This window comes from Thamnophis sirtalis, unplaced genomic scaffold, assembly GCF_051295495.1.
Source record: "Thamnophis sirtalis isolate CommonGarterSnake01/CBP01778 unplaced genomic scaffold, rThaSir2_p1.2 scaffold_5, whole genome shotgun sequence".
NCBI lineage: Eukaryota > Metazoa > Chordata > Lepidosauria > Squamata > Natricidae > Thamnophis > Thamnophis sirtalis.
The window spans coordinates 11,889,167-11,914,883 of NW_028261385.1; the positions used below are offsets into that span (position 1 = coordinate 11,889,167).

At 44.5% G+C, this 25,717-nt stretch overlaps 1 protein-coding gene across 3 annotated transcripts in view; it reads right to left on the bottom strand.

Moving 5' to 3' along the window:
- The window catches only part of DYM (dymeclin), a 273,814-nt gene that overhangs the window by 217,725 nt on the left and 30,372 nt on the right, over positions 1–25,717 (bottom strand). Inside the window, exon 1 of one of the 3 annotated variants that reach the window (XM_087715318.1) lies at positions 459–709. The exons of the other annotated variants lie outside the window; for them this stretch is intronic. The gene's annotated coding sequence lies outside the window, so the exon portion shown is untranslated. Of the gene's footprint in view, positions 1–458; positions 710–25,717 lie in introns of those variants that run through there. 3 annotated transcript variants of the gene reach the window in all.

Sequence of the window (25,717 nt, forward strand, 5' to 3'; positions counted from 1 at the left end):
TTCCAGCGCCCTTGTAACTTCAAAGGCTCACTAAATGAATGGTTAGAGGTCAAGGGCTACCTGTACTTCCATGTTTGCATTCACATGTCCTGTATTTTTTTTTACCTGAATAGCACTTAGACTTATATACCGTTTCATAGTGTTTTTACAGCCCTCTCTAAGTGGTTTACAGAGTCAGCATATTAGCAGTTAGCAATAGCAGTTAGACTTATATACTGCTTCATAGGGCTTTCAGCCCTCTCTAAGCGGTTTACAGAATCAGCATATCACCCCCACAGTCTGGGTCCTCATTTTACCCACCTCAGAAAGATGGAAGGCTGAGTCAACCTTGAGCCGGTGAGATTTGAACCGCCGAACTGCAGCTAACAGTCAGCTGAAGTGGCTGCAGTACTGCACTCTAACCACTGCGCCACCTCGGCTCTATTGTCCCCAACAATTTGAGTCCTCATTTTACTCACCTCGGAAGGATGGAAGGCTGAGTCAAGCTTGAGCCTGGTGAGATTTTTGAACTGCCAAATTGGAGGCAGTGGGCAATCAGCAGAAGTGGCCTGCAGTACTGCACTCTGACCACTGCGCCACCATGGCTAATAGTTGAAGTTGAAGTAGGTTGAAATCAACCTACTTCATGCAAATCCGCAAAGATCCCTTAGTTAGTTTGAAAACTGTTGTCCAAAGTTACGTCAGGGTCTTTCCTGCTATAAGCACCATTATTTGCTGTGAATAGTGCTCACAGCGAGGAATGCTCAGGAAAACGCCGGTGCCAGAAGTTGTTTCTTCCCAAGTTGTTTGCCACCCACTTTGTGCAATCAAAACCACCGCAAAAGGTCAGAGTGTTTACAGTGCAGAAATTCACTTGAGAGCTATCCTGAAGCTCAAGGATACTCATGTGATGATGTTTTTCTGCATTCCCAGTCTGCCTACTCATGGGATAATTATATATCAGCCCTCTGTGTCCTTGATAGGCTTCCGTAGAGCTAGATCTACTTGATGGGCAGGCTGAGGTTCAAACCCTCTAGAGATCCACCCAGGAAAGCAAATTCATTTCAGGGTGGTCTGATTATTCCTGGTTATATATAAATAATTTTTCTTCAAAGTATTTAGTGAACAATACATTGTCTCAGAGAAGGAGAGCCTTCTCTGTGGCTGCTCCGACCCTCTGGAACGAACTCCCCGGAGATTTGAACCCTCACCACCCTCCAGGCCTTCCGCAAAGCCCTTAAAACCTGGCTGTTCCGACAGGCCTGGGGCTAAAGAACTGTTGCCCCCGTCTCGAATTGGTATGACTGTTGTGTTTTAATCATGCATTGTTTTTTGTGTCGTTTTTAAATTTTTTGTTTGTATCCCACTTCCCTGGTTGAGTTGTGAGCCGCCCTGAGTCCCCTTCGGGGGAAAAGGGCAGCATATAAATAAAATCAACATTCAACATTCAACATTCAATTTACCTTATACAAAATCTTGAGATCAATGATGTGTGTGTGTGTGTGTGTGTATGTGTCTGTTGTCTGTCTGTCTGTCTATCTATATATCCATATCCATATCCATATATCTCTCTATCTGTCTCTCTATATCTATCTATCTATCTATCTATCTATCTATCTATCTATCTATCTATCTATCTATCTATCTATCTATCTATCATATCTATATTATAGACCAAATACCACTCACTCATCACAAATTTGGCAAGTAGATTCCTCTTGGCTTCTAGGTGCTCGTTAAAAATGAGTTTTCCAAATGACTATCAGATCATTAGTATTTCTTATACAGTAATTAACACACTCTGATGCTAAGGAGTTCTACTTCCCCTCTCCACCTGAAAAGAACTCCCTTCCAACGTTCAGTTGTCTTATATTAACACACTCTGATTCTAAGGAGTTCTACTCCCCCTCCCCACTTGAAAAGAAATCATTTCCAACTGCCAGTTGCCTCACATTCCGCTACCTCAGTTCAAACTGGCAGACGTTCCACTCCTTCACTCAGGAGTGGTCTGGGGCTCTTTATAATACTAAACGTTGGTATCTCATCAAAATGTCTATGCCTTCCATCTATGGAACTGCTTCCGGACTCAAGGCGACAGGAGTGATATTCCCTTACGTGTTTTCAATCACCGACCACCACTGAGCCAATGGATTGAACCGTAGTGAACCTTGTTATGTAAGGTCCCCATTGGGGGAGTGAGCGCGTTCAGAGAAGCATTGTGAGAATGTTGTTGGAGAACACACAAACCAGCCTACAGAGACACTGCAGTTTAAATAGGCTTTTACTTTCGTGGAAATAGAGGTATCAGAGTCCATCAAACAGTCCAAGTCATACACGGTTAAGACAGTCAGTCATCAACGTCTTTCAGTTAAGGGATAATCCAAATAACATAGTCCATAATCATACAAACAGTCCAGTACACAAATTTTGCTAGCAGTTGCAAAACTTACAATAGCTCACGCTGATCACTTTACCGCACCTCTAACAGCCAGCTTCCAAACACTCAGATCAGATCAGCATCTAACAGTGATTCTGGCGCCATCTTATGGCTGACTGAGGAAACAGCAACCAATCACATCTACAGCATGATTTAAAGAAACAGGTATAGCATTGTAACATGATTTATATATTGCCAACCCAACCGTTAAATTATATTCCTAACAAACCTGATTTCTCCTGCATTGCCCGATCACATAGTTTTGTTGCAAAGCACCACTGTTAGCCAAAATGGGGTTTGTGGCCTGGACAGCCTCCTGCAGCACACTGCCAGACAAATCAAATTGCAGAGGGACTGCATGTGGCCCCCACGTGCCCCATTATAGCCAAAAAAGTGCTGCAGAAGGCTGTCCATGCTGAAAATGGGACACGGGGGTAAGGGGAGGCAGGGTGCTGCAGGAGGCATCTGTCCCGTCTCCCCCACCTGGCCAGCCCATGGGAAACTACAATGCTAATCTCGCCCTTGAAGAAATCCAGTTTGCCGCCCCTGCTTTAGACCAATCAGTGCTCCATCTGCAAGTCCCCATCTGCATTGTCATTATAGATTTCCTGCCTAGGCAGAAAACCCAATACTGTTTCAGACAAATGGCTATCCAACATCTTCTTAAAGACTTCCAGTGTTGGGGCATTCACAACTTCTGGAGTTGTGAATGGAGGCAAGCTGTTCCACTGATTAATTGTTCTCATTTTCAGGAAATTTCTCCTCCATTCTAAATTGCTTCTCTCCTTGATTAGTTTCCACCCATTGCTTCTTGTTCTACTCTCAGAATAGTTTGACTCCCTCTTCTTTGTGGCAGCCCCTGAGATATTGGAAGACTGCTATCATGTCTCCTCTGGTCCTTCTTTTCATTAAACTAGACATACCCAGTTCCTGCAACCGTTCTTCATATGTTTTAGTCTCCAGTCCCCTAATCCTCTTTGTTGCTCTTCTCTGCATTCTTTCTAGAGTCTCCACATGTTTTCTACATCGTGGCGAGCAAAACTGAATGCAGTATTCCAAGTGGGGCCTTACCAAGGCCTTATAAAGTGGTAGTAACACTTAATGTGATCTTGATTCTATCCCTCTGTTTATGTAGCCTAGAACTGTGTTGGCTTTTTTTGGCAGCTGCTGCACACTGCTGGCTCATATTTAAATGATTTTCCACTAGGACTCCAAGATCCCTCTCACAGTTACTACTATTGAGCAAGGTACCACCTATACTGTACCTGTGCATTTCGTTTTTCTTGCCTAAATGTAGAACCTTACTCTTTTCACCACTGAATTTCATTTTATTAGATAGTGCCCAATGTTCAAGTTTGTCAAGATCCTTCTGTATCTTAAGCCTATCTTCTGGAGTGTTGGCTATTCCTGCCAGCTTGGCGACATTAATGAGTTGATTAGTTCTCCATTTATTCCCTCATCTAAATCATTGATGAAGATGTTGAAGAGTACTGAGCCCAAAACAGAGCCTTGGGGTACTCCACTGCATACTTCCCTCCATGTAGATGCAGCTCCATTGAGGACTACACATTGAGTGCGGTTGGTCAGCCAGTTACGAATCCATCTGGTGGTGATGCTGTCTAACCCACATTCTTCTACTTTAGTAGTAGGTTATGGTCTACCTTATCAAATGCATTACTGAAGTCCAAGTAAACTATATCGATGGCATTCCTCTGGTCCACTAATTTTGTCACTTTGTCAAAGAATGCAAAAAGATTAGTCTGGTATGATCTGTTTTTGACAAACCCATGTTGCCTTTTGGCAATTACTGTTTACATCTAGGTGTTTGCTAATTTGTTGCTTGATTATCTTTTCCAGAAACTTTCCTGGTATTGAGGTCAGGCTGATAGGTCTATAGTTTCCTGGATCTATTTTTTCCCCCTTTTTTGAAGATGGGAACCACATCAGCTCTTTTCCAGTCCTCTGGCAGTTCCCTGGTGCTCCAGGATCTCTGAAAGATATAGTTCAGTGGTTCTGGGATTTCATCTGCCAGTTCCTTCAGAACCCTGGGGTGTAATCTGTCCGGTCCTGGTGATTTGAACTCGTCTAGGATAGACAGGTGCTCACTTACCATTTTCTTCCCTATTTCAATTTGTGTTCCTAATCTGATTTTTGTAGTGCTGTTTTTGATAGGTTGGATTGTTTTATCCCTTTGTGTAAAGACAGATGCAAAAAATGAGTTAAATAGTTCTGCTTTCTCCCTGTTGCTTGTCACTTTTTTGCCACTTTCTCCCAGCAATGGACCAATTGTTTCCTTAACTTTTTTTGTTTTAAACATGTTGGAAGAAGCTTTTTTTGTTATTTTTTACTTTTGTGGCAAGCCTTTCTTCAATGTGAGCCTTAGCTTTCCTTACTTCATCTTTACAGGCTCGGGCTATTTGCTGATATTCTGCCTTAGTTACGTCCCCCTCTTTCCACTTTTTATACATATGTTTTTTGTCTTTCAATTTGTCAGAGAGTTCTTTATGCAGTCATGCTGGTTTCTTTTGTGAGCTTTTATTTTTCTTCTTCATTGGTATTGTGCTAGACTGGACTTTTGTAATCTCATTTTTCAAAATTTCCCAAGCTTCTTGAGTTGTTTTCCCCTTGAGGATTGTCATCCATGGGATTCTTCCCAAGCTCTCTCTAAGTTTATTGAAATTAGCTCTCTTAAAGTCCAAGACTCTAGTTTGACTTTGTTCTACTACTCGTGTTTGCATAATGTTGAATTCCAATATTGCATGGTCACTTGCCCCCAGGGTTCCTGTGGCTTCAACACCTTCCATCATTTTCTCTCTGTTAGTAAGAATTAAGTCCAATATGGCTGATCCCCTTGTTCCCTTCTCTACGTTTTGGGAAACAAAGTTGTCTGCTAGGTTTGTTAGGAACCTGTTGGATCGTCCACTTGGTGCAGAGTTTGTTTCCCAGTTGATGTCAGGGTAGTTAAAATCTCCCATTACTATTGTAGTGTGCTTCCTACATACCTTAGTTAGTTGACTAGCAAAAAGTTCATCTACTTCCTCTGCTTGGTTGGGTGGCCTATAGGATAGACCTATGGTAATGTCATCCCCCCCCCAACCTTTAATATTGACCCAAATGCATTCAAGATAGTTCTCATCATTGTTGTGCTCTATTTCTGTAGAGATGTAGTTATTTCTTATATATATAGTGCAACTCCACCTCCTCTTTTATTTGGTCTAGTTCTTTTAAATGATTTAAATCCTTCTAGCTATATGTTCCATTTGTGGGTTTCATCGCACCAAGTTAACCAATTTAACTGACAGTGGTATCCTTCGAGCGTCTTTAAAATTATTTGCATTGTTACAAAATGTTGACTGGGGAATCCTAGCAGTTGGAAGTCCATACATGTTAAAAGTTGCCACGGTCGGTCGAGAAATATTGCCCCAAAGTGTAAGAGAGGCTATCAAAGCTCAATCTGTGTCATTTTTTCCCCCTGCCTTTCCAGAAATGTTCAGGCACGTGGGACGGTTGCAGAGCACAGCAAGACCACTAGAAAAGGAATGCATCTTTTGGGTCTGTTGAGCATTGCAGATATTATTTATTGCAAGTCACCGAGAGACCACAGGAACTCACCCGGCGTAACGCCAATAAATCTAGCAGGATCGCTAAAAATAATTAATAGGAGTTTCTGATCATGCAAACCCATTTGAGAGGAATCATCACTCCACGTTAAGGATTATTCTTTTTCTCTCGCACTTAAACACAGACACCAGACAGAAGGAACAGGATGGAATGAGGAATATAAAGCCAGGAAGTCTAAAAACATACTATTGATTACACACAAGAAGTGTTGAAGCTTCATCTCCTAGGTGGTCCTTTTTCTTAACTCAAGAAGCAGACAACTATAATTAAAAACAAATGGTTAAGAAGAAGGGAAAAGAAAGAGAAGGAGAAAAAAAGAAAAGGAAAAAAGAAGAACCGAGCACGCATCACAGTCTCCTCAATGTAAAAATCAGAATTCCCCTAATTCGCTCCACATTTTAAAGTACTCTAGCGGGCTTCTGGTGATCAAGATGTATTCCAAACCCAGGGTAATTCAACTAACAAGCATCACTGGGTACAGTTCAGGGGGGAATAAAGAATAAAAAAATGTCTTCTAAGAATAAAAAAATGAATATATGGAGCCACATGGTTGTAAGACCTAAAAACCCAACTGCAGTGATGGCTAACCTTTTTGTAATGCAATGCGCACATGACCTCTACACCAGGGGTGAAATCCTACTGGTTCGGACCAGTTTCAGAGACCACTGCCACGGAACGTCTGTTTGCTTTCTTCCTTCTCCTGCCGCGAAACGAAAGCGAACGGCATTTCCATGGTGGTGTTCTGGGAGGGTAGGCGAATGTCTGCAGCCAGGCAGGGAGGGAAGCGAGAGCGGTGGCAGCGGCCCCTTCCAAGCACAGTACATGGAGGTGGCAGGCAAGGTGGCCCCGATGCACTTGTTACCGGGGAGGTATGGCAGTCGCTTGGCCAGGGCCGTCTCAGCGGGGGCTGCTTCAGCCTCTCCAACCATGCCATGTCCCACTCTGACGGCCATACAACCAGAAGTGCGGTGACGTGGTGTTTGTCAAGATGAAATGCTGCCACCCAGGCCAAAGGGAAAGCGCTGCAAGATCCATGGTGGTGGGGCTGGGCCTGGCCCTCTCCCCACATGGGGGGCTGAGTGACGTCAAGTTGGCCACGCCCACTCAGTCACATGCACACACACCCAGCCACAGAACCAGTAGTAAAAATTTTTGAAACCCACCCGATGCATGCCCCCTCACTTTCCCTGCCCCTGTGCATGCACACACGGGGGCCCCCGCACACCCCCTGCCTCCCGCGTATGTGCAGCAGAGACTCAATGACCAGCTGGGCGGCAGGAGACACGTGTGCATACGCAGCTGAAGCTGAACTAGGGTGACGGCTTGCATGCTGAAGCTGAACTAGGATGACGGCTCGCATGCCCACAAAGGTGGCACTGCGTACCACCTGTGGCACGCATGGCATAGGTTCGCCATCACAGAGATAGAATATTTTGTTTGGCCAAGTATGATTAGATATACAAGGAATCTCTCTTCAATGCAGAAGCTCTCTTTGTACATGCAAAACAACAGAGCAAATAATCATAATAACAATACCAATAAGAGGAGGTAGTAAAGAAGATAAGAAGGATAACAATACTATAGCCCTACTACCTGGGTAAATATCCTCAGGCATAAGACAGTGTTGTGGGAATTAGGTATTCAGTTGAGTAGGACACAAGGGAAAAAACTCTCCCTGTGTCTAGTTGTTTTGGCATGTAATGCTCCTTAGTGCCATCTGGAGGGGAGGAGTTGAAACAGTTTATGTCCAGATGTGAGAAATCTATAGATATGTTCTAAGGACTCCTACACAATATATGGGTCTTCTATGGAAGATAGGCTGGTTGAAATTGTAGTGAAAAGTAGTGAAACAATCTACTGTAGCAACACTACACAACATATTCCAACCTGACCAGGGGTGAAATCAACTTACCTTCGCTACCAGTTCGCAAATGTGAGTGCATGCGCACTTCGCCCACACATGCCGCCTCTGTGCATGCACAGGACCTTCCGCACATGTGCAGGACCTTTTACCATCACGTCCCATTTTTAATACTTTGCGCATGCGCAGGACCTTCCGCGCATCCACAGAGCATCAAAAATGGGACGTGATGACGTCCGGGCAGATGGGCGGAGCCTCGCACCACCAGCGCTATTGGTTCGCCTGTACCAGTTGGAACCAGCTGAATTTCACCACTGAACCTCACCTAATACACCAAAATTTCAATTTCGCTAAAATTGAAATAGTGTACCCAGAATCATGGACCTCGTCAACCTCGACTTTACTACCTACTTTCAGTCTGATGCACAAATATACCAACAAGTCAGAGGAATACGAATAAGGTTACCACTCTCAGGACTCATCGCAGGAACTATAATGCAGCATCTAGAAACTATAATACCCCCGGACATACGACTAAAAATATAGATCCGGTATGTGGATGAGAAACTACTAGAGAAGATACATGGAATAATCAACAACATCTTCAAAGGATTAAAATTCAGAAGGGAAGAAGAGAACAACAACATACTACCCTTCCTGGATATTCTCATCAGCAGAGGAAACGGCAGCAAATTAGAAACACAAGTCTATGAAAATACGACCCACACTAGCTAAGTGCTCCACTGCAAAATTAATCCAACTTCCCGTAAGAACGTTATTCAGATGAGCACTGCAGCGACCCAGAAAAAGGAAACAGACCCCCTTCTATAACATCTTCATAACAAAATGGATACCCATGCAACTTTATCAAAGAAATCCACTGAAACTACCATCAAAGGATGCGGTGCATAAAAATAAAACCAGCTCAGAAACAACCAACACACTATCACAACCACCCAGCATCACCACAGCACACAAACTAACTGAAGCCCTCCCAATCCTATTGAGTAAACCAAAAGATGCATTCGCCCAAGAAGGGGTGTGTGTGTGAGAGAGAGAGAGGGAGGGAGGGAGGGAGAGAGAGAGGGGGAGGGAGAGGTAGAGGGAGAGAAACAATAGTGTCAGGGTTCCAAATAGCATCCAATATAAAATCGGAGTCCAAGGCAAAAGATTCCTCAAAGTTCCAATTTATTAGGAGAGCCATGTTGGTACATTTGGGAAAACCCGAATCTGAAAGCTTCCCGGTTTTCCCCACCCAGTTGAAAGTTCAAGATCCTGCCCCCAAACCCACAAGTTCATCACATGGTCCAATCTTCCACTGCCACGAAGACAGATTCCTCCTATCCAGTTCCGGCCAGGTGCACAGACAAAGACGAACTTGAGTTTCTAAGAAGAATATTGTTATGGCTACATAACACCCCACTCCACATAATCTCCCCTCCCATTTTCCCACACAAAGGCCTGATGTCCCAAAAGAAAAGATGGCTTGCACACATAATAAGTAGTTCACCTACAATCTACAGTCTAAGCAGAGATGTCAAACTTGATTTCATTGATGACTGCATCAGGGTTGTGTTTGACCTTGGGGTGCGGAGGGGGAGTGGCCAGGGTGGGCGTCGGCATCACTTGTGTTGAGGGCACCTGTGATGTCCTGGGGGCGCTCGGGGGGGGGGAAATCCCCCTGCAACCTTCTGCCACTTAAAACGAACCTTGAGAGGGCTCATGTGGCCCTCCCAGACTGTGTTTTCGGCTGCAACAGCCTCCTGCAGCCCCCTGCACAAGGCCCTCCTGAGCTCCACTTTTGCTGGCAGAGGGCTGCAAGAAGCCGTGGTGGCCAAAACTGGAGCCTGGGAGGGCCACACACAGCTCTCCCAAGCTTCGTTTTCACTGGCAGAGGCACCACGGGATGGTCCTTCACTGTTTCCAATCTGGCCCATGCCCTTGAGTTTGACACGCCTGGTCTAAAGGATTATAACAGCAATTATGTAGGACAAACAGGCAGAAGACTAGAAGACTGAACATATCCATGGATACCAACTAAAGATCAGAAGATTCAATGAAAACTGCTTAATTTCATAACACATGGCCAAACTCAACCACAGTTTCAATTGGGAATCTGTCCTGTTGGAAGAAATGTCCATCTGGGTTCAGTTCCAAGTAGGGAAAAAGACCCTGGAAATATGGAGGCTGTTTGGAAAGATGGTTTAATGATGGACAGGATCCCATGGCCTGGAGCTCCTGGGTGAAAAAAGGGAAGAGATGCTGAGAGTCCCTGTCTGGGCTTTGAACTTCCTGGGGCACAGGAAGAGGATCCTGATTGGTTGCTGTCAGAGGTCATAGCTAGCTTTGTAGGTTATCTGTGTGCTAAGTTTGGCTGAAACGTGGTGGGTGGTGCAATGAAGAGCAATTAAATGGCTCTGCCTGAAGGGGGTAGATCTTTGTTATGCAGAATAGACTGCCCCAGGCCTTAATGGCCCATTGACAAAGTTGGGGGAAACAGAGTTTCTGCCTCTCTGAGTTTCTACTTCTCTTTTTAGGGGAAATATTCTGCCTTTTTAATATTTCCTAAAATATTTCATTTTCTAGGAGAGCGGTGGGTTTTAACTTCCTACAGTCCTAGACTAAGCTAAGTCCAAAAATCACTCAGGAATTCCTGGGAGCTTGGCATTTGGATAAACCAGTCCTCCTGACACACAGATATAAAACTATATTTACGTACACTTCAAGAGACTCAAAAACGCTAAGAAGGAAACAAAAAGATCAGAAGACATCCTCTGTGGCAGCCAACGCCCAGATATGTAGGGATGAACACCAGACAATCAAGCAGAAAACAATACCCTAATCAAGGAGAAAACCACACCTTCACCAACGCTGTCAGAGCAACGTACTGCAACCAGTTCCGTGGCGAGAGGTTTTTCGGTGGCCTAGAGCAGTGTTTCTCAACCTTGGCAACTTGAAGATGTCCGGACTTCAACTCCCAGAATTGGCTGGGGAATGCTGGCTGGGGAATTCTGGGAGTTGACGTCCAGACATCTTCAAGTTGCCAAGATTGAGAAACACTGGCCTAGAGCAGTGGTCCCCAACCCCCGGTCCACGGACCGGTGCCGGGCCGTGGAGTACCTGGCACCGGGCCGCGCAGCGGCCGGGGGCCTCCTCGTTCCTCTACTTCGTCTATGTGGCGCCCGGCATTGGTAAGGGTCGCGCGGCGCGGTTGGAGAAAAAGCGGCTCAGTCGTCTCCGAGTTGCCCAGGGAGGGGTGGCGTGCCCGGGACGGAGACGGCGCTTCCCCGCCCGGCCTTGGCTTGTGAGAAGGAACAGTGGGAGAGGTAGAGAGAGAGAGAGAGAGAACGTCGGGCAGCCGAGGGCGGGGGGGGGTCTTTTGAGGGGAGATGGGGGTGCGCGATTTTGGCGGGCGTGGGTGGGGAGCTGAGAGGAGTCTAACGGTAGCGCAGGAAAGGGGAGGCAGCGCACGGTGGAAAAGCGGCGGTCTTGCCCACCCCTTCCCTGCCTCCCGCCCGCTCCAGTTGCCGCAGCCAGGGGTGGGGGCTCGGTGCCTGAAGTCTCTTGCCTCTCTTCCAAAATTTCGCATTTGAAATGCATTTTGGGCCAAAGCATCCTGAGAAAGTTATGGAATTTATAATTGGATCTGCAAACCAGTGACATCTTCATTAGAACTTATCGTGCCTAATTTTGTTCCAGAGGAGAGAGAAAATGAACTATAAAGAAAGTCATTTAATTGATGATGAAATGAATTAAGGAGGGTAAATAATTTATATGCTGCTTTGATTCAAAGTAAAAATGAGTCTTTGGAGATCTAAATGTGTGGCACCATAACATGCTCACAATTCATATAAAAAGTTTTTGACTTTCCATAGTACTGTTTATTCCTTAAAATCTACATACAAAATGGAAGGTGGGATATGATTCAGGTGTTGAATTGGGAAGGTGGATTTAAAAAGTATGTTTGTATTCCCCCATTTTTTCTTTTACAAAAAAGCATCATGGAAATATTTGCTTGATATATTTTTAGCTCATATTATGGTAGTAATCAAAACAATCTGATATATAAACAATCAATGTGTCGTCGCGAACAACGCCTCCCCACCCCTGCGCGCGCTCAGCGGGCCACGGTAAAATTATCAAAGGCTGACTGGTCCGCGGCGATAAAAAGGTTGGGGACCACTGGCCTAGAGGATGTGTGGTTTCTTGTGCTGCCTGCATCCTACGGATGGGGCTTCGCTTGATTGCGCGCCCTGGTTGCTGGCATGTTACAGCCCAGGGCCGGTCCAAAGATCGGGAATTTGGGACCTCTGAGTTACTGTATATAAACAGGGAGTCCACTCCAGACTCACTAAGTCTGATGATGTTACCTAGATAGGTTATAAAATGTCTCCAAGCCAAAAAGAAAAGAAAAGTGCAGAGAGCATTAAGGACTCCAAAAGGACAGTCACAGAATGCTGGGGGAGATGGGGAACCCACACATTTTCATTGAAAAAAAAGCAATATAACAAGCAATTAAATATCTAAATGTCTTTTTTTTAAAAACTGTACAATTGCATCTTAACTTTAATAAAGTTTGTTCCTCATTTCTGAATATTATTTCAAGCGCTTAAGTGGCACAATACAATCAGCCACAATTGTCATGGTTTAGAGCCGAGGTGGCGCAGTGGTTAAATGCAGCACTGCAGGCTACTTCAGCTGACTGCAGTTCAGCAGTTCAGCTGTTCAAATCTCACCGGCTCAAGGTTGACTCAGCCTTCCATCCTTCCGAGGTGGGTGAAATGAGGACCCAGACTGTGGGGGCGATATGCTGACTCTGTAAACCGCTTAGAGAGGGCTGAAAGCCCTATGAAGCGGTATAAGTCTAACTGCTATTGCTATTGCTATTAGTGTGTTTAGTTTGTTGAATAAACTGTAGCTTACTATCATATCTGGACCCAATCAATGGCTTGGATCTCCACAGTAAAATATTATTTAGTACAGCTGGATCCAAAAATTAGCAAGGCATATACTGTATCCAGAATCCCTTCTCAGAGTCTTATACATTCAAACATACTCCACCTTCTCCCTCCCACATTCATTGTGGCATGTTGAATTATTCCTATTTTCAAACAAATGCAACAGTAAATAAGAAAAACAACGTTTTGATTCATTATTTAACCAAAGTGCAATATTGAAGTAAAAGTTATCAAAAGGAATGCATTTCATCATAATAGCTTCCAATAAGGTATTGGAATATCCAATTAAGCTCAGTGGATAGGAGACTGAGGTTTTCGATCAGAAGGTTGGCAATTCCACAGTTTGAATCCCTAGCACTGCATAACGGAGTGAGCTCCCGTTACTTGTCCCAGCTTCTGCCAACCTAGCAGTTCGAAAGCACGTAAAAAATGCAAATAGAAAAATAGGGACCACCTTTGGTGGGAAGGTAACAGCGTTCCGTGAGCCTTTGGCATTTAGTCATGCCGGCCACATGACCACGGAGACGTCTTTGGACAGCGCTGGCTCTTTGGCTTTGAAACGTAGATAAGCACTGCCCCCTAGTGTCGGAAACAACTAGCATATATGTTCAAGAGCCGAGGTGGTGCAGTGGTTAGGGTGCAGTACTGCAGGCCACTTCAGCTGACTCTTATCTGCAGTTCAGCGGCTCAAGGTTGACTCAGGCCTTCCATCCTTCCGAGGTGCGTGAAATGAGGACCCAGACTGTGGAGGCGATATGCTGACTCTGTAAACCGCTTAAAAGAGGGCTGAAAGCCCTATGAAGCGGTATATAAGTCTAACTGCTATTGCTATTCAAGGGGAAACTTTATCTTTAAGGTATAATCATATTCTTTATATAAGGTATAATCATAGTACCTTCCTATAAAAGGGGGGGGAGTCTTAAATTTAATTAAAAAGAACAGGGAAAATGAACATGGATTTTTTTTAAAAGGAAAAGATTTTTAAAAAGTAAAATAACAGCACTGCATATACAAAGTCTTATCATACGTGCCTACAGGATTATAGTTTTACAAACCACTTTCCATAATAGATGGCCCCAGTTACTCAGTGAGGACTTAATGTTATTATCAACCTATTATGAATGAATTGCTTACACACATGTAGTTTATATGTGGACAATTAACACAAAATCGTCTCCCCCTGCTAAGAGCTGGATAACTAAACCTTTCAGAGTGTTGACAAGACACAACTGTCTTTGGGAACCAAAGGCAAACTTTCCAAGTCAACTGTCAGGCAATAATAATAATAATGGCTACATTTTGGAAGTGGGGAAAAAAAGGTGCGTTTGATTTCTGGGAGAACTACAAAGGCAAAGATTCTGTCTATTTGGACAGAAAATAAGCCCATGTGTCATCTACAAAGATTCATGAAGTGGCATGAAAGCAGCAGACTAACACTTCATATTTATTACATTTCCTGTGCGTCATAACCCCTGCAAAGGCAGTGTTCCATTGAAATGAATCAGTACCAAGCAAAAAAAATAAAATAAAAAAACCCACAAGTTTCTTCAATATAGGTCCTTTTCATTACTCCATAGTGTGGCACTGTTGAACTTCAAGCTGCTTTTGAAAAACTTTCTAGCAACAGGGGGTAAATGGTATTTTTTCAAGCACAAAAGTGTACTCAGCAGAGATACATGGGGGGGGGGGAGGCGAAACACCCAAACTTAAAAACTAAAGACGCTATGGATTTGACCCTATTAATGAAGTTTTTTTTTTTAAAGCAGGAAGCATAAATAGCCTCTCCAATAGGAAGCCTTTGACAAACAAGACACTGAGAAACAATCTTCTTGGATTCCTCCCAGGTAACTAACATGAAAAACAAATTATGTGTCCGGTTGATGGCACAGTCCTGAACTGCTACTCTCTTCTCTTCTACAGGGAAAATAATGTCATTTGGGGGGGTCCTTGGTGCTGTCTGAGCTTGTTTTCTTGAAGATGTTTTTTTACCATACTAAGTAGCATCATCAGTGCTAATAGAGAGTGGGGCTTGCTCTCCTTTTATATATTAGTGGCTTGTCCTGTTAGTGGAAGTGGGAGTGGTCTTGATGGTTCCTTGACTGGGCTGTTCTTCACTGTTAGCTTGTTTGTCTGAGTTGGTAGTTCCCTGTTTGGAGTCTGGTAGATACTTCCTGATTGTTCGTCTAGAATTAATCCTCGTGTTAATTCTCTCCTTATTTGGGTGTTGGTTTCTGTTGAGGAGGTGTTTTAGTCTTCTTGGTTTCCTTGTTGGCTTTTTGACTGTCTCTTTTGAATGGTGTGTAGATATTGTTTATCTCAATGTGCCAGTTGATGGCTGATTTGTCTTGAATGCCAGGTTTCCAGGAATTATCTGGTGTTTTTGGACTTGGCTTGGTCTAGGACAGTGATGGTGAACCTTTTAGACACCAAGTGCCCAAACTGCGCGTGCATGCTCAAATTTAAAGGTATGCGCATGCACAAGCAGCAGACACCCGAAGACTAGCTGGCCGGTAGGAGGCAGGGCATCCCAACACCGGCAGTGTGGCAAGAGGTAAGATCTTTTTCTTTCGTGAGCTTCTGTTTCGTCATTGGCAGGGAAAGAGAAGCTCATGAAAGAAATGCGCATGTGCCAGCAAAGAGGGCTCTGTGTGCCACCTCTGGCATGCGCGGCATAGGTTCGCCAGGACTAGGATGCTCAGTTTCCCAGTTGACACTGTAGTTAAATCTGTCTACATATTCTGGAGTTTTCATCGTGTCTTTTGATTGCTAACTGGTGTCCATGGATGCCATAAGCACCAACTAATGCCAAGGCTTTTCATGCCTGGACAACAGAGAGCTAAAAATGTTTTCTTATCTTGCCATAAGCAGCATGACTGCAGGGATAATGTTAAAAGTGTTCCAACATCCATCCTCAAGGGAAGTGAGTTTTGTTTACCAATGCAAGAGGCAATTTAAAAGACAATTTCCAAAGGATTTGTGTTCTCCGCTGTGTATATTTATACATTTGCATTCTTTCTGATAAAGCCATTCTGGGGTTAACTGAGGGGGTGTTTGCTGTTGTTGCTGCTGCTGCTGTTTCTTGGCAAATCTTTGCAGAGTTTATGATAACTATCATATCTCACGGAGTTTATTAACATTAAATGTTTCACAACATTCAGCGGGAGAAAATGACTAAACGGTCAAAATGAGGTTGGATTAAGCAACCTTTTAATTTGCCTTAAACTGACACTAACAGTTTGTTGGTTCTTTGCCTTGCCCATTGGAAGCCTTGCTTCCCAGAATAAATCGATGGGTTTGGGGACATACCATATTTTTCAGAGTATAAGACGCAGTAAGGTTTTGAAGAGGAAAAATTTTTTTTAAAAGTTTTTGCACTCTGCAAACCTCCAAAAATGGCTTGTTTTTCACAAAAATGGGCTGTTTTTCCCCCAAAAAAGGTCAAGAATCGCCCTTAGGAGGCTTGTAGAGTATTCCTGGGGGTGGATGGAGGGCAAAAACGAGCAAAAAATGGCTGTTTTTTTCAAAACAAAAAGGGCATCAATAGCCTTTAGGAAGCTTATAGAGTGTTGCTGGGGGCTGAGGAGGGCAAAAAACGGGCCATTTTTCGCTCATTTCTGCCCTCCCCAGCCCCCAGGAGCTCTCTGAAAGCCTTCTAAAAGCTATGCACAGCCATTTTGGTGAAGGGGCGGAGTTTCGGGAAACAAAACAGCCTCCCCCACCCCCCAAGGCCCTCCGTAGGCATCAGGAGCTTCCCTGAAGCCTCCGGAGTGAGAAAAACAGACTCTATGGGCAAACCGGAAGTTTGGGAACAGACTTCCGGTTTGCTCATAGGGCAGATTTTAGCTCGTAATGTCATTTTTTGGCCTTCCGAAGCCTTCAGGGAAGCCTTCTGAGGGCTCCTGAATGCTCCGGGGGGCTAAAACAGGCCCTACGAACAAACCGGAAGTATGTCCCTGAACTTCCAGTTTGCCCATAGCGCCGGTTTTTCGCGCTCCAGAGGCTTCAGGGAAGCCTCCGGAGGGCGAATAATGGCCTCAAAAGAAGGCCGAAGTCAGTTGACAGGGCAAGCTTCCTGACAAATGGCTCCGCGTGCCACCTGTGGCACACGTGCCATAGGTTCGCCATCACGGCTATAGAGTTTCATGCTTGAGCTGGGGTTGGACTAGAACAGTGTTTCTCAACCTTGGCCACTTGAAGCAAATGCTGGCTGGGGAATTCTGGGAGTTGAAGTCCAGACATCTTCAAGTGGCCAAGGTTGAGAAACACTGGACTAGAAGACCTCCAAGGTCTCTTCCAACTCTGTCATTCTGTTATGTTCTCTTATCCCCTCCTCATCTCAAAAGCCTTGTGCTGGTTCGTTTCGAGTATTACAAGGCTGGGACCACTCCTTCCTATTAAGCTTTTTCAGTTCAAGGGGCAGAAAAAAAAATTGCCTTCGGCCATCTCCCACTATCAAGGCAGGAAAAATCCATTTCCTCGTCCACAGCTAGTCAATCACTTCTGTCTCCCAAGATAAGTAGGCACAACAAACTTTGCTATTATCTGTGGACTGTCGTAAAGGAAATAGTTTTGAATCTTTTTGTCCAAAAGTCACACTTGAACTCCCTGTGACCTCTGCACAAATCCAGAGCCCAGCCAAGAACCACCCAAGCAGTCTGAAGATATCTAAAAGTGCAGCAACTGTCCGCACAGTATCAGTTCTTTTAAAACAAGACACAGACATCATCACAGGGGGGAAAAAGATACTGAACATAAATATTTATCATTTTGCTGTACGTCAGTGTTTCTCAACTTTGGCAGCTTTTAAGATGGGTGGACTTCAACACTACACCGGCTGGGGAATTCTGGGAGTTAAAAGTCCACCCACACTAAAGCTGCCAAGGTTGAGAAATACTGCTTTATACAATTCCCCTTAGGAAGGGACATTTATTATGTAATTTGCATGCAAAAATAAGCTAAATACCCCAACTCATTCTTAATCCTAGTCTTATCTTTTTTATGAGGGACGCGGTGGCTCAGTGGGTAAGACGCTGAGCTTATCGATCAGAAAGGTCGGCCGTTTGGTGGTACAAATCCCTAGCACCACGTAACAGAGTGAGCTCCCGTTACTTGTCCCACCTTCTGCCAACCTAGCAGTTCGAAAGCATGTAAAAATGCAAGTAGAAAAATAGGAACCCCCTTTGGTGGGAAGGTAACAGCGTTCCATGTGCCTTTGGCGTTGAGTCATGCCGGCCACATGACCACGGAGACGTCTTCGGACAGCGCTGGCTCTTCAGCTTTAAAACGGAGATGAGCATCGCCCCCTAGAGTCGGGAACAACTAACACATATGTACAAGGGGAACCTTTACCTTTTATCTTTTAGCCTTAAATGAGTCTTCAAAAGTAACTTCCATGGATATTATAGTGCTTTAATTATACCTTCCTTGTGATCCTTCACACACATACAAAATAATTGCCCCATTCCCTCCAGTCATATTATGAAATTAGACAGACTATATTATAAACTATCCACAGGAAACAAACAATGAAATGCGCAAAACCTCCCAGTAATTTATCGCATTCCCTTTCTTTTAAAAAAACCCTGTATTAAAGCAACATGAAAGTTAGCTATTTTTAAGATTTTCCATTAAGGGGTCAGACGTCCTGTTCTTCGACCAACCTTTTGTAAAAACCCAGGGGGAAAGAACAAAGTGAAACAGAATGCATTCAGGGAAGTATATTGTATGTTTTTTTTTTTAAAAAAAAAGCAAATTCAGCTTTAGATTTGATACTTTCCAGCAACAAAAACAATACACCCATGTGTAAGAGCAAGTACCGGTAGTCCTCCACTTAACAACCACAATTGAGCCCAAATTCTCTGCTGTTAATGTTTCTGTTGAAACCTTTGTTAAGTGAGTTTTGCCCCATTTTACGACTTTTCTTGCCACAGTTGTTAAGTGAATCGCTGCAGTGGACGACTTAGTAACCTGCTTGTCAAGTGAATCTGGCTTCCCCGTGGTCAGAAGTTCGCAAAAGGGTATCCACATGACCTTGGGACACTGTTGACGGTCATAAATATGAATCAGCTGTCAAGTGCCGGAATTTCACGTGATCATGGGGGGAAAGGCTGCAAAGGACATAAAAATGTGTCCTAAACCACATTTTTCGGTGCCGTTGTAACTTTGAACGGTCACTAAACAAACTGTTGTAAGTCGAGGACTACCTGAATGCCACAGAAGTAATCAAGACCCAAGGAGTCTTTCCTCCCACCCTTCATGCAATGTTAACATGAGGAAATAGCCAGTGGTGGGGTTCAAATAATTTAACAACCGGTTCTCTGCCCTGATGACCAATTGGGTAGGTGTGGCTTGGTGGTCATGTGACCGGGTGGGCGTGGCCACCTCAAGGTCACTCAGGTCGATGGGCGCTTTGCCTTAGCTGTTCCAATGTAAGAAGGGTTAACTAGAGAGGCAGTTTCTGCAAGCAGGGCAATAAAGATCAGGCTAGAAACAGCACCAGAATGTTTCCTGCCTTCCTTACAGGATTAGCCCTGTAAAGTGGGAAAAAACAAAAGAAGATTTCTTCCAATAACCGGTTCTCCCGAATAAGTGCCAACTGACTGAATCCCACCACTGGAAAAAGCAGGATAGAGATAAAGATACTTCAATAAAGATCACAAATTAAGCACAGGTAGCATCAGAAGAGCAGGTAGGGCAGAAAACGTCACCACTAAAGAGGGTAAATAAGCTGAGCTCTGTGTACATGGTAATCAGAAACCGGGCACAAAGAATCAGGGCCACATGTGAAGCTCTAGTTAAGCTGATTTATTGTTCATACTCATACACACAAATAATCGATCAACTAACAGCCAGCACTAAATTGGTGCTTGATAAGAGTCAAGAAGACTTAGGTTTAGACCAGGGGTGTTAAACTCAATTTCATTGAAGGCCACATCAGGGCTGTAGTTGACCTTGTGGGCCGGATGGACATGGCCAACTGGGTGGGCATGGCCAGCTTGATGCTACTCACTGTGCATGGCCGACTGGATGGGCGTGGCCAGCTTGATGCCACTCACTGTGCATGGCCGACTGGATGGGCGTGGCCAGCTTGATGCCACTCACTGTGCATGGCTAACTGGGTGGGGGTGGCCAGCTTGATGCCACTCACTGTGCATGGCCGACTGGGTGGACATGGCAAGTTGGATACCACTCCCCAAACTGTCAGCATGTTTCCTTTTTGCATTGGGTAGACCAGACTGAAGTCACGCTGGCCCAAAGTTTCCTCTTCGCATTGGGTGCACTGGGCTGAAGCGACATGGGTAGACCGGGCCAAAGTGATACATACAATACAATACAATAGCAGAGTTGGAAGGCACCCCGGAGGTCTTCTAGTCCAGCCCCCTGCCTAGGCAGGAAACCCTATACAGTTTCAGACAAATGGCTTTCCAACATCTTCTTAAAGACTTCCAGTGTTGGGGCATTCACAACTTCTGGAGGCAAGTTGTTCCACTGATTAATTGTTCTCACTGTCAGGAAATTTCTCCTCAGTTCTAAGTTGCTTTTGTCCTTGATTAGTTTCCACCCATTGCTTCTTGTTCTACACTCAGGTGCTTTGGAGAATAGTTTGACTCCCTCTTCTTTGTGGCAACCCCTGAGATATTGGAACACTGCTATCATGTCTCCCCTAGTCCTTCTTTTCATTAAACTAGACATACCCAGTTCCTGCAACCGTTCTTCAAATGTTTTAGTCTCCAGTCCCCTAATCATCCTTGTTGCTCTTCTCTTCACTCTTTCTAGAGTCTCCACATCTCCAGGACAGCCCCATGGGCTGGATGCGACTACATCACGGGCTGAATGTGGTCCACGGGCCTTGAGTTTGACACCCCAGATTTACTCCCTTCATTCATTTATTCATCCTTCCATCCATCCAAATTTAGGCCATTTATTGAAACCAGATTCCAGCCTGATTTCTCTCTTGCCACCACCTCTCCCCCCCCCCCGCCCAGATTCTGTCTTTCATCCTACCTACATGGTTTTTTAAAATGCAATTCTATATTAAAACAGGTATGCTACTTTCATAAAAGTAAAGCACAAGAGGCTGGGAGGTAATCTCCCCACCGTCACTGAATACTTGGAGTTACCTCGAGGTTAAGTTCTTGGGAGGAAAAGTTCCTCCGTTAGTTACTTGGAGGAAACGTTCTCTTCCAGGATACTTAAATGGCAGGTGGGAATTAAATGAATCCTAATAGTTTCCGGTTGTGAAATTATGGTATCTTGACACGGTCAATCAATTCATACCTAAAAAATGGATTCGCCACAAGACAACTTGTTCTTATCAGCAACTTAGCCCTTTAAAAAAAAAAATCCATCAATCCTATATAAGCACAGTTTTACTGTTGTAAGGGAACCTGGGGTTTTTTTGTGTGTGTCTTCTAAGTGTATCCCTATTCACACACTTCATCCCTCTAAAACAGAATTGGATGGTCAGAAAATACAGGTAGATGGAAGAAATTCATTCCTTCAGCTGCATCCATGATACCATGAATGGGCCGAGTTGCCCTTGCAGAGATGAACGGCATACAAGTTGGATGGATGGATGGATGGATGGATGGATGGAAAAATGAAGATATTATCCTGCTTCTATTATATTGATTCATATAAAGCAGACTGTGTAAAAACATTATTGTTGTGGCCCACCAGTGGCCAGCGGAGCTGGCAGCAGAGTTGGACAGTGAGGAGGTTGGGGAGGAACATGGGCCAGTTCTGGAGGCTGAGGAAGGCTCAGACAAGGGCTCTGGGTTGGAGGCAGAGAGGGGACCAAGGCCGTCTGGCAGTTATCAGCGGCCTTCAGAGCTAGACAGCAGTGAGGCAGAGGAACAGTTGGAGTCTGTTCCCAGTGTGCGCATGCGCAGGGCTGCCAGAAGAAAAAAACAGCTCAGAAATCAGGGTCGACTTGGGGAGTAAAGCCACAGGTGGAGGGCGAATGGCTCCTCCCATAGGAAATAAAAGAGGAGCAAATGGGGAGGGGGCTTTTGTAGGAAATAATTTGTTCCTTTGTTTGTTTCAGGAGTGGGAAGATCTGTCCGTGAATCTCAGAGACGCTGTGCCCAGTTTTTTCCTTGCACAGCACTTCCTTTGGAAAATATTTACATGGCAGCTTTCCAATAAGGTCTGTTGTCATAAATTCTCCTTTGAAAGACTGCTTGCCAGGCCTTTGCTAAATGTGAATGAGAGGAATTCACATTTGTTTAATAAAAGGGGTTTTGTCGGGACCAGGACTCTCTGCCTTGTGCTTTTTGGGGAAGCCGAGGTCAGAACAATTATTATTGCATTATATTTCTATCTCACCCTCTTTAATATATATTGGGCAACTCATTTGGTCAACTTATTATCGACTGATTATTACTCACCCAAGACAAAAAAACAGTGTGACTTGAATTAAAAATAAAATGCAGAGTAGGCAGAAGACTAATCTAAACAATGAACACACGAATGAATAATTGCCGTTTTAAGGCCTGATATCCCCGAGAGGCGCTAAGGAAAGTTTGTTTATGGTCAAGAAGACTTGGGTTAATCTTAGGATTATGTAGGGAAACCATTACTGTTTAAACAAACTCACTTAACAAGAACGGTTCCCATACATGCAATGCATCATGTAGCCTGATAAATATAATCACTTATAGCGATACCTTGGAAAAATTCAGGAAGACAGAATAACAAAACAGAGTGATCCAGGTGGAATGCCAAGCCCTGATTCCTGCACTGGATGAGCAACTTTTTGGTATCCAGAGCAGGGATCACCAACCTTTTGGACCTCAGGCACCACTAAATTCCGTGGCACGACAAAACCGCGGTCCACTAAAGCGCGCCCGATTAAAGCGCGTACCTGACGTCATCAGCAGCGCGACAAATACGACCGCGGAGAAAAAAGGGCGCTTTAAAAAGCGCTTTTAAAGCAAGCCGATTCACGTAAAGGTAAGGGTTAGGTTTAGGTTTAGGGTTAGGTTAAGGGTTAGGTTTAGGGTTACGTTAAGCGTTAGGGTTAGGTTTAAGGTTAGGTTAAGGGTTAGCGTTAGGTTTAGCGTTAGGTTAAGGGCTAGGTTTAGGGTTAGGTTAAGGGTTAGGTTAAGGGTTAGGTTTAGGGTTAGATTTAGGGTTAGGTTTGGGGGGGTTAGGGTAAGGTTTTCGCGTTAATTTTAACTTTACCGCTCACAGCGTGATGTTTTCGTCGTGCTGTGATGACATCAGGTACGCACTTTCGGCGAGCGCGCTTTAGTCTACCGCGGTTTTGTGGTGGAACCCTAAATTCATAATTTTAAATCCCACGACCACTAATATGATCTGCTTAATGACTGGCTAGGTGGTCATGTAACTGGGTGGGCATAGCTAACTTGATGTCATTCAAATCGATGGGCGACTTGCCGGCCTCTATTCACCACTTCCTTCCCAGCCACTCCTCGCCTGCCCCCCTCCCCGGGCTCCTTAAGGCTCCAACAGGAAACAGTTGCTGGAGCTAAGCAGCCACCGGGAGAAAGGGTTGGAAAAACAGCTCAGTTCAACTTGGATCTGACCGAGAAGGAGGCTCAGCAGAAGCACCTCACTGAGGACTATGAGCATAGGCTTTCCAAGCAGCCGGAAGACCTGCGGGAGGACAAGGCCAGGTACCGGCTCCTGAAGGCTCACTGGGCTGAGATGATCAGCCAGTTCCAGGCCATGATGCAGTTCCACTGGAACAAGGCCTTCTGGCTCTTTGCCACCAGCAGCACATCCCTCCAGCTTTTGCCCAAAGCCCCCTACCAGGAGGCTGAAGCAGACCCCGTCGGAATTTCTCCCCCCCCCCGACCCCTACAAAAAAAAACCCTGGAGGGGAAGACTCTATGCAGCAAAACAAACATTCAATGCACATATCTGGTCCAGGGGCCATAATTTGACGACCCCTAATTTAATGTAATGTAAAAAATACAAATAATTTTTCTGCGGACCACCAAAATTTTCTCACAGACCACAAATGGTCCATGGACCACAAGTTGGTGATCGCTGATCCAGAGGGTCCACTTCGTTCAGGAAGCAGCTAGGACTCTTGCAAATGCAGTTGCAACATGTAACCCTCTCAAAGTCTGTATGGAGATGGCAGAAGAGGAAGGCTTATCTTATCCCCCATCCAAGCCCCCACCCAATGAAAAACAATGGGAGATTAGGCACCCATTTCTGTCTGGTGGGTTGTTGCAATCTCAAAAGCATGCAATGAAAAAAGTCCTTAGAATCTCAGGTTAGAATGCAATAGAATAGAATAAAAGAGTTGGGAGGGACCCTGGAGGTCTTCTAGTCCAACCCCCTGCTTAGGAAGGAAACCCTACATCACTTCAGCTAAATGGCTATCCAACATCTTCTTAAAAACTTCCAGTGTTGGAGAATTCACAACTTCTGGAGGCAGGTTGTTCCACTGATTAATTGTTTTTAACTGTCAGGAAATTTCCCCTTAGTTCTAGGTTGCTTCTTTCCTTGATTAATTTCCATCTACTGTTTCTTGTCCTGCCTTCAGGTGCTTTGGAGAATAGTTTGACTCCCTCTTCTTTGTGGCAGCCCCTGAGATATTGGAACACTGCTGTCATGTCTCCCCTAGTCCTTCTTTTCATCAAACTAGACATACCCAGTTCCCAGGTTGAATGCTTACTCCCGGTTTAGTGCCAGGTAAACAAACCCCACCTTCCCATCCTTCTCTCTGCTCCCTGTAACACTTTCAGGTGAGGACAAACCAGTGATCTGCCCGCGGAATGGATTTAGAAACCATTCAGATTGCACAGCAGGGCTGGTTCTCAATCCAGAAGGATTTAGAAGAGATAAGAAAGAGGGTCTGTATCTATTTCATTAGAAATGTGTGCGCCGAGAAAATATCCCAGCTTGAGTACAACAGCAAAACATACACATAGTATATACAACTGCAATTCTCGGCAACTGGTATTTCATTAAGGAAACAATTTATGTTTGAAGTATCCTAACTGCGCCATTGTAACACCCACTCCAAAACTAAATTACTCAGCTACCATCCATCAGCACCATCTAGTGGTTCAAGACATTTTTCTGGCCCTTTTTGATTCTCAAGTTATATTTAATCACAATATATATAATTACAATATAAAAAGCACTGTTAAACAAATATAAACACACATAAAGAGAGCCGTGAAAATACGTGGCACGACATAACCGCGAACGTCAAAAGCGGCCGACAAAACCGCAGCGATAAAACCGTGATGTCAAAAGCGCGCCGACAACAGCGCGCCGACAGAAGCGCGATTTAAGTTAAGGTAAGGTTTAGGGTTAGGTTTAGGGTTATGTTACAGCGCGCTTCTGTCGGCGCGCTGTTGTCGGCGCGCTTCAGCGCTCATTCGTCTCCGCTGTTTTGATGGCGCGGTTTTGTCACCGCGCTTTAGTCACACACGCTTTTATCATACGCGCATTTGTGGTGGAACCGTGAAAATATTTACAGACCCATTGCACCTTAGACATACATTGTTTCAACTCCTACCCTCAAAATGACACTATAGGGCAGTGTTTTTCAACCACTGTGCCGCGGCACACTAGTGTGCCGTGACATAGTGTAAGGTGTGCCGTGGGAAAAACACCTTATATATAGTCAATATAGGCACAGAGTTAATTTTTTTTAACATTTTCTAATGGTGGTGTGCCTCGTGATTTTTTTCATGAAAAAAGTGTGCCTTTGCACAAAAAAGGTTGAAAAACACTGCTATAGGGCACTGCACACCAAGACAACTAGACAAAAGGAGAGTTTTTCCCCCAAACGCCATCCCTCTGCTAAACAAATAATTCCCTCAACACTATCAAACCACTAAAGCTGCATTACTATTACTATTAGTCTTCTCA